Raw genomic sequence first — 7,500 nt, forward strand, 5'->3', positions numbered from 1 at the left:
CATCCCTCCTTCTTCTGCCGGTCCAATCAAAGTATTATAAGCTATTCTTGGGGGTTTTTTCTCCCATAAAAATTCTAAAATACATGTTTTCAATCTTTGTCTTACCCATAAAGGCATTGAATTCACATATAAAACATACCACATCTTAGACAGCATCAACACATTTACAATTAAAATCTTTCCCTTTAAATTTAAAAATCTGTTTTTCCAGAATATTAACCTCCTCTCCATTCCTTCTACTACCTCTTCCCACATAATATCTCGTATGCTTTTTTCATTTTTCCCTAAAACCACTCCTAAAATCCTAATTTCTTGTACTTGGGTAAAGTTAAAACACCCTGTTAAAACCGGTACCTTCCCAAATCTCATGTAAACTGTTTTTTCCTCATTTATTTTTGCTCCAGAACCTTGGCAGTACCATTCAACTTTTTCCATGACATGTTTAACACTTAGTTCATTTTTAACTACTATTGTTGTATCATCTGCATATTGATATATATTTTGTATTTCTTTCCCTTCATTCATCTCTATTCCTTTTATTTTATTTTCCTTTTTGATTATCAACCCTAAAGGTTCCGCTACCAGCGAATATAATTGAGCTGATAATGGGCACCCTTGTCTTATTGACCTTGAAATAGCAAACGGTTCTGTTAAAAATCCATTGCATTTCACTTTTGTTATTGTATCCCTATATAAAATTCTTATCCATTTAATAAAATGTTCCCCAAACCCAAATTTCTCTAAAACTGAAAATAAAAAACATGTTCTACTCTGTCAAAGGCTTTTTCGAAGTCTAAGCTAATGACATAACCATCCTTTTTTTCTCCATTCATGTAACTTATTATATCTCTTATACTGCTTGTTGTTTCTGCTATGTCTCGTCCCTTTACTCCATATGCCTGATTTGTTTCTATTATGCTAGGTAGTACATTCTTTAATCTATTTGCTAAAACCTTTGCTAAAATCTTAAAATCCGTGTTTAACATGGTTATAGGTCTAAAATTTTTTAAAAGTGCTTTATCTCCCTTTCTTTTGTATATTAGCTTCATCAGCCCTAAACTCATCTTCTGATTTAGACCTTCCTTCTTAAAAATCTCCTCATATACATCCATTAAAATCAGACTAATTTCCTCCTTAAAAACCTTATAAAACTCATTTCCTATCCCATCTATACCTGGGCTTTTCTTTGTTTTCAAAAGATCTATTGCCTGTATTATTTCTTCCTGTCCTATTCCTTTATCACATTCTGCTTTGTCCTTAATTTCTACTCTCGTTGATATTTGCTGTAACAGTATATTTTTCTCCTCTTCATCTAACCCCTTCGTTTTAAAAAGTTCTTCATAATAATTTTTTACTTCCTTCAAAATTCCTTTCGTTTCTTGTACTAGTTCTCCATCTTTGCCCTTTATTTCTTTTATCATTTCTGCTCTTCCTTTACTTTTTTCTAAGTTAAAGAAAAATCTTGTACATTTCTCCCCTTCAACCATGTATTTTGCTTTACTTCTCAAACTTGCTCCTTTACATTTACTCTCCTCTATTTTCTTTAGATTTTCTTCCATAACTATTACGTTTTGTATATTTACTTCTCTCTTGTTTAACTCTTCTTTTAATGTTTTCCTTATATCTTTTTCTTTAGCTTTTTTAACTCTCTGAACCAATTTGCTGTATTTTATTGAGTATTTCTTTATTTCGTATTTTACATTTTCCCACCATATTCTTTTATCTTCTAGGTACATCCCATCATTTCTTTCTTCTTCTATTAATTTTTCGATCCCTAATTTATAACTTTCACTCTTTAAAATCTCTGTATTTAAAATCCAAACTCCAGGCCCTTTATCCTCTTTTTTAAAATCCATCTTCATTAAAATCATCTTATGATCACTTAAAGAGTTTTCTTTATACAAAATATCCTCAATAAAATATTCTAAACTTCTTGTGCTTAAAACATGATCAATTCTTGTTTGACATAAGAAATTGCTAACTAGTTGTTTTCTAGAAAATTCTCTTTTTCTTTCATGTCTCTCTCTCCACACATCAATTAAGTTTTTTTCTTCCATCAGCATTTTAAGTTCTTTTCTCCCCATATCTGTTTTAAAAACCATTCCATCTGCCATATCTCTTTTATTGAAAACTGTATTAAAATCTCCCACCATCATTACGGTCTCCCAACTTTCCATTAAGTCTCTTAAAGCACTAAAATAGTTCTTCTTTTCTTTTTCTTCATTAGGTGCATGAACATTAATCAAAATAAATTCTCTATCTTCATATCTTATTTCAACGGCAATACATTTTCCTTTTCCATCATCATATATTTCTTTAACCTCAATATCCTTTTCTTTTCTTACTAAAATAGCAACTCCTCTCCCCATTCTTCCATCCCCATTATTAAAATATATTTCACCACCCCACCTCTTTTTTAAATCTTCCATAATTTCATCTTTCCAATTAGTTTCCTGTAATACAATAACATCTTCTTTACATAACTCTTTTACTCTTTCAAATTTTTCCCTATTTAGTAGACCTCTTGCATTTAAAATCACCATATTCAAAACCATAAATAAAATTACTAAGAGTTTAAAAGACATCATTTTACATATTTTCTTCTTCTGCTTCTTCTTCTTCTTCGATACATTTTAAAACCTCAAACCTGTTCATACATTTGATTGTTTCTTTTCTTATAAATCTTTTGGCATTTTCTAGATTAGGTGTTACCTTTTGCATTCTTCTTCTTGCCACTCCACCTAATTCCTTGTCCTTTCTTTTGCCCTCTTGTCCGTTTTCTTTTTCTTTTTCTCTTTCTTTTTTCAACCTTTTACTCCTTTCATATCCCCTTCTGTTCCACTGTTCCGTTGTCTTTATTGATGTGTCCATTTGTGTCCGTCTCTCGTGTTCCATCTCCTCCTCCTCTTCTTCTTCCTCCTCCTCCTCCTCCTCACCTCCAATCTCCTGTTCACTGACCCCTTCAGTTTCTTCCTCGATCTCTTCTCCTTCCACTTCTTCATTCTGCTGTTCTTCTGACTCACTTGATTCAATCTCATTAGTTTCATTCTGCATCTGCCTCGCCTCCTCTTGTTCCTGTTGTGTCTCCTCTTCTCCTCCTTCCATCCAGCATTCACACTTATTTAAAACTTTAAAACATTCCGGGCACTTGACAGCTTTGCAATCCCTCGCGAAATGGCCCTGTTCTTCGCATTTGAAACACGTAAAGTTTGGACAGTCTTTGATGATGTGCTCCGGACTCAAACACAGCCGACAGGTTTTAACCTGCCTGCTGTGAATAATCCTGAAGTACTGCGTTCCTTCCGCTGTCTCAAACCGTGCACTATAAGGTAGCGAGGCCACTTCTTTAGGAAATTTTACTTTTACGAAGCGTGTTCCATCTTCGATTTCTGTGCCCGGGTAGACTCTCCTTCTGATTTGCGAGATGGGGATTACTCCCCATCCTTCCAGCTTTTCCACAATAATGGTGTCATCTAGGTAGGCCGGCAGATGCATTATTGAAACCACAAAAACTCTGTCTTTTAGTTTCTTGACTTCACAAATCTTTCCTTTAATTTCCAATCCATTTAATAGTTCATCACATGTTTCTTCTGTAGCTAAAGTCACTTCATATTCTTTATTCTTTTTGGGGCGTACTGCCAATATTTGATCAAGTCCCACCTGCTCCGTTAAAACTTTAATAATATCCTCTGCTTTTCCATCCGGCACCTCTGCTAAATCCACCGTTATAGTTGCTTCCTTTGTATAAATCCTCATCCTTTCTGTTCTGTCTTTGTCTTTTCTTTCTCGTAATCCTTTGTCCATGCTAGGGTCTCCAATCCGTCTTGATCCTCCTGCCATATCCATGTCTTTATCGTGTAATCCATCCATTTTGTAAATAAATAAATAAAAAACCAAACAAACTCCCCAGACAGCCTAGGCTGCTGGGAAGTGTAGAAATGAAAAAAAAAGGACTCGAATAACAAACAAAAACTGTATTTAACAAAACAAAATAACAAGAGCAAAATGGTGAGCCTCCCTCACCCACTGCAGCCAATTCACTTCCTGGATCGTACCAATATCGGGCGTGACCAAGGTGGTATGGCCGTAAGCGAAAACTGCTGCCAAAATTGGGCTATTTAAAAGGTTAGACCATTAATGAAGAAAACTAAGAAGAACTTTTGAAAAAACTCAAACTCTTTCATGCTCTCTGAAGAATCTCAGAGACTTTTAAAGGCTTTCTGAAGAAGCACAGGGACTCTTTTTTTTTTTTTTTTTTAAATCAAAAAAGCTTACAGCACCTGGTATTCCCAGGCGGTCTCCCATCCAAGTACTAACCAGGCCCGACCCTGCTTAGCTTCCGAGATCAGACGAGATCGGGCGTGACCAAGGTGGTATGGCCGTAAGCGAAAACTGCTGCCAAAATTGGGCTATTTAAAAGGTTAGACCATTAATGAAGAAAACTAAGAAGAACTTTTGAAAAAACTCAAACTCTTTCATGCTCTCTGAAGAATCTCAGAGACTTTTAAAGGCTTTCTGAAGAAGCACAGGGACTCTTTTTTTTTTTTTTTTTTTTTAATCAAAAAAGCTTACAGCACCTGGTATTCCCAGGCGGTCTCCCATCCAAGTACTAACCAGGCCCGACCCTGCTTAGCTTCCGAGATCAGACGAGATCGGGCGTGACCAAGGTGGTATGGCCGTAAGCGAAAACTGCTGCCAAAATTGGGCTATTTAAAAGGTTAGACCATTAATGAAGAAAACTAAGAAGAACTTTTGAAAAAACTCAAACTCTTTCATGCTCTCTGAAGAATCTCAGAGACTTTTAAAGGCTTTCTGAAGAAGCTCAGGGACTCTTTTTTTGTTTAAATCAAAAAAGCTTACAGCACCTGGTATTCCCAGGCGGTCTCCCATCCAAGTACTAACCAGGCCCGACCCTGCTTAGCTTCCGAGATCAGACGAGATCGGGCGTGGCCAAGGTGGTATGGCCGTAAGCGAAAACTGCTGCCAAAATTGGGCTATTTAAAAGGTTAGACCATTAATGAAGAAAACTAAGAAGAACTTTTGAAAAAACTCAAACTCTTTCATGCTCTCTGAAGAATCTCAGAGACTTTTAAAGGCTTTCTGAAGAAGCTCAGGGACTCTTTTTTTTTTTTAAATCAAAAAAGCTTACAGCACCTGGTATTCCCAGGCGGTCTCCCATCCAAGTACTAACCAGGCCCGACCCTGCTTAGCTTCCGAGATCAGACGAGATCGGGCGTGACCAAGGTGGTATGGCCGTAAGCGAAAACTGCTGCCAAAATTGGGCTATTTAAAAGGTTAGACCATTAATGAAGAAAACTAAGAAGAACTTTTGAAAAAACTCAAACTCTTTCATGCTCTCTGAAGAATCTCAGAGACTTTTAAAGGCTTTCTGAAGAAGCACAGGGACTCTTTTTTTTTTTTTTTTTTTTAAATCAAAAAAGCTTACAGCACCTGGTATTCCCAGGCGGTCTCCCATCCAAGTACTAACCAGGCCCGACCCTGCTTAGCTTCCGAGATCAGACGAGATCGGGCGTGACCAAGGTGGTATGGCCGTAAGCGAAAACTGCTGCCAAAATTGGGCTATTTAAAAGGTTAGACCATTAATGAAGAAAACTAAGAAGAACTTTTGAAAAAACTCAAACTCTTTCATGCTCTCTGAAGAATCTCAGAGACTTTTAAAGGCTTTCTGAAGAAGCTCAGGGACTCTTTTTTTGTTTAAATCAAAAAAGCTTACAGCACCTGGTATTCCCAGGCGGTCTCCCATCCAAGTACTAACCAGGCCCGACCCTGCTTAGCTTCCGAGATCAGACGAGATCGGGCGTGGCCAAGGTGGTATGGCCGTAAGCGAAAACTGCTGCCAAAATTGGGCTATTTAAAAGGTTAGACCATTAATGAAGAAAACTAAGAAGAACTTTTGAAAAAACTCAAACTCTTTCATGCTCTCTGAAGAATCTCAGAGACTTTTAAAGGCTTTCTGAAGAAGCTCAGGGACTCTTTTTTTGTTTAAATCAAAAAAGCTTACAGCACCTGGTATTCCCAGGCGGTCTCCCATCCAAGTACTAACCAGGCCCGACCCTGCTTAGCTTCCGAGATCAGACGAGATCGGGCGTGACCAAGGTGGTATGGCCGTAAGTAAAAACTGCTGCCAAAATTGGGCTATTTAAAAGGTTAAACCATTAATGAAGAAAACTAAGAAGAACTTTTGAAAAAACTCAAACTCTTTCATGCTCCTTGAAGAATCTCAGAGACTTTTAAAGGCTTTCTGAAGAAGCTCAGGGACTCTTTTTTTTTTTAAATCAAAAAAGCTTACAGCACCTGGTATTCCCAGGCGGTCTCCCATCCAAGTACTAACCAGGCCCAACCCTGCTTAGCTTCCGAGATCAGACGAGATCGGGCGTGACCAAGGTGGTATGGCCGTAAGCGAAAACTGCTGCCAAAATTGGGCTATTTAAAAGGTTAGACCATTAATGAAGAAAACTAAGAAGAACTTTTGAAAAAACTCAAACTCTTTCATGCTCTCTGAAGAATCTCAGAGACTTTTAAAGGCTTTCTGAAGAAGCTCAGGGACTCTTTTTTTTTTTAAATCAAAAAAGCTTACAGCACCTGGTATTCCCAGGCGGTCTCCCATCCAAGTACTAACCAGGCCCGACCCTGCTTAGCTTCCGAGATCAGACGAGATCGGGCGTGACCAAGGTGGTATGGCCGTAAGCGAAAACTGCTGCCAAAATTGGGCTATTTAAAAGGTTAGACCATTAATGAAGAAAACTAAGAAGAACTTTTGAAAAAACTCAAACTCTTTCATGCTCTCTGAAGAATCTCAGAGACTTTTAAAGGCTTTCTGAAGAAGCTCAGGGACTCTTTTTTTGTTTAAATCAAAAAAGCTTACAGCACCTGGTATTCCCAGGCGGTCTCCCATCCAAGTACTAACCAGGCCCGACCCTGCTTAGCTTCCGAGATCAGACGAGATCGGGCGTGGCCAAGGTGGTATGGCCGTAAGCGAAAACTGCTGCCAAAATTGGGCTATTTAAAAGGTTAGACCATTAATGAAGAAAACTAAGAAGAACTTTTGAAAAAACTCAAACTCTTTCATGCTCTCTGAAGAATCTCAGAGACTTTTAAAGGCTTTCTGAAGAAGCTCAGGGACTCTTTTTTTGTTTAAATCAAAAAAGCTTACAGCACCTGGTATTCCCAGGCGGTCTCCCATCCAAGTACTAACCAGGCCCGACCCTGCTTAGCTTCCGAGATCAGACGAGATCGGGCGTGACCAAGGTGGTATGGCCGTAAGTAAAAACTGCTGCCAAAATTGGGCTATTTAAAAGGTTAAACCATTAATGAAGAAAACTAAGAAGAACTTTTGAAAAAACTCAAACTCTTTCATGCTCCTTGAAGAATCTCAGAGACTTTTAAAGGCTTTCTGAAGAAGCTCAGGGACTCTTTTTTTTTTTAAATCAAAAAAGCTTACAGCACCTGGTATTCCCAGGCGGTCTCCCATCCAAGTAC

The 7,500-nt window shown here is 37.9% G+C and overlaps 12 non-coding genes across 12 annotated transcripts in view; all 12 read right to left on the bottom strand.

The window, feature by feature from the left end:
* Window positions 1–4,268: 4,268 nt before the first annotated feature.
* On the bottom strand, window positions 4,269–4,387 carry LOC143757531 (5S ribosomal RNA). Its single transcript, XR_013210602.1, has one exon. It is a non-coding gene; the product is annotated as a 5S ribosomal RNA (ribosomal RNA).
* A 178-nt stretch (window positions 4,388–4,565) lies between these two features.
* Window positions 4,566–4,684, bottom strand: LOC143757533 (5S ribosomal RNA). Its single transcript, XR_013210604.1, has one exon. It is a non-coding gene; the product is annotated as a 5S ribosomal RNA (ribosomal RNA).
* Window positions 4,685–4,853: 169 nt separating this feature from the next.
* On the bottom strand, window positions 4,854–4,972 carry LOC143758210 (5S ribosomal RNA). The gene has a single exon (XR_013211264.1). It is a non-coding gene; the product is annotated as a 5S ribosomal RNA (ribosomal RNA).
* Window positions 4,973–5,142: 170 nt separating this feature from the next.
* On the bottom strand, window positions 5,143–5,261 carry LOC143757534 (5S ribosomal RNA). Its single transcript, XR_013210606.1, has one exon. It is a non-coding gene; the product is annotated as a 5S ribosomal RNA (ribosomal RNA).
* A 178-nt stretch (window positions 5,262–5,439) lies between these two features.
* LOC143757535 (5S ribosomal RNA) lies at window positions 5,440–5,558 on the bottom strand. Its single transcript, XR_013210607.1, has one exon. It is a non-coding gene; the product is annotated as a 5S ribosomal RNA (ribosomal RNA).
* Window positions 5,559–5,727: 169 nt separating this feature from the next.
* LOC143758211 (5S ribosomal RNA) lies at window positions 5,728–5,846 on the bottom strand. The gene has a single exon (XR_013211265.1). It is a non-coding gene; the product is annotated as a 5S ribosomal RNA (ribosomal RNA).
* A 169-nt stretch (window positions 5,847–6,015) lies between these two features.
* On the bottom strand, window positions 6,016–6,134 carry LOC143758499 (5S ribosomal RNA). Its single transcript, XR_013211549.1, has one exon. It is a non-coding gene; the product is annotated as a 5S ribosomal RNA (ribosomal RNA).
* A 169-nt stretch (window positions 6,135–6,303) lies between these two features.
* Window positions 6,304–6,422, bottom strand: LOC143757563 (5S ribosomal RNA). The gene has a single exon (XR_013210635.1). It is a non-coding gene; the product is annotated as a 5S ribosomal RNA (ribosomal RNA).
* Window positions 6,423–6,591: 169 nt separating this feature from the next.
* Window positions 6,592–6,710, bottom strand: LOC143757536 (5S ribosomal RNA). Its single transcript, XR_013210608.1, has one exon. It is a non-coding gene; the product is annotated as a 5S ribosomal RNA (ribosomal RNA).
* A 169-nt stretch (window positions 6,711–6,879) lies between these two features.
* Window positions 6,880–6,998, bottom strand: LOC143758212 (5S ribosomal RNA). Its single transcript, XR_013211266.1, has one exon. It is a non-coding gene; the product is annotated as a 5S ribosomal RNA (ribosomal RNA).
* Window positions 6,999–7,167: 169 nt separating this feature from the next.
* Window positions 7,168–7,286, bottom strand: LOC143758500 (5S ribosomal RNA). The gene has a single exon (XR_013211550.1). It is a non-coding gene; the product is annotated as a 5S ribosomal RNA (ribosomal RNA).
* A 169-nt stretch (window positions 7,287–7,455) lies between these two features.
* LOC143757537 (5S ribosomal RNA) overlaps window positions 7,456–7,500 on the bottom strand; it is a 119-nt gene continuing 74 nt past the window's right edge. Inside the window, exon 1 of the ribosomal RNA XR_013210609.1 lies at window positions 7,456–7,500. This exon is cut by the window's right edge and continues 74 nt beyond it. This is a non-coding gene — a ribosomal RNA (5S ribosomal RNA).

The sequence above is a fragment of the Siphateles boraxobius genome, unplaced genomic scaffold (genome assembly GCF_051911475.1).
Source record: "Siphateles boraxobius isolate OS27281-9 unplaced genomic scaffold, OSU_SipBor_1 307, whole genome shotgun sequence".
NCBI lineage: Eukaryota > Metazoa > Chordata > Actinopteri > Cypriniformes > Leuciscidae > Siphateles > Siphateles boraxobius.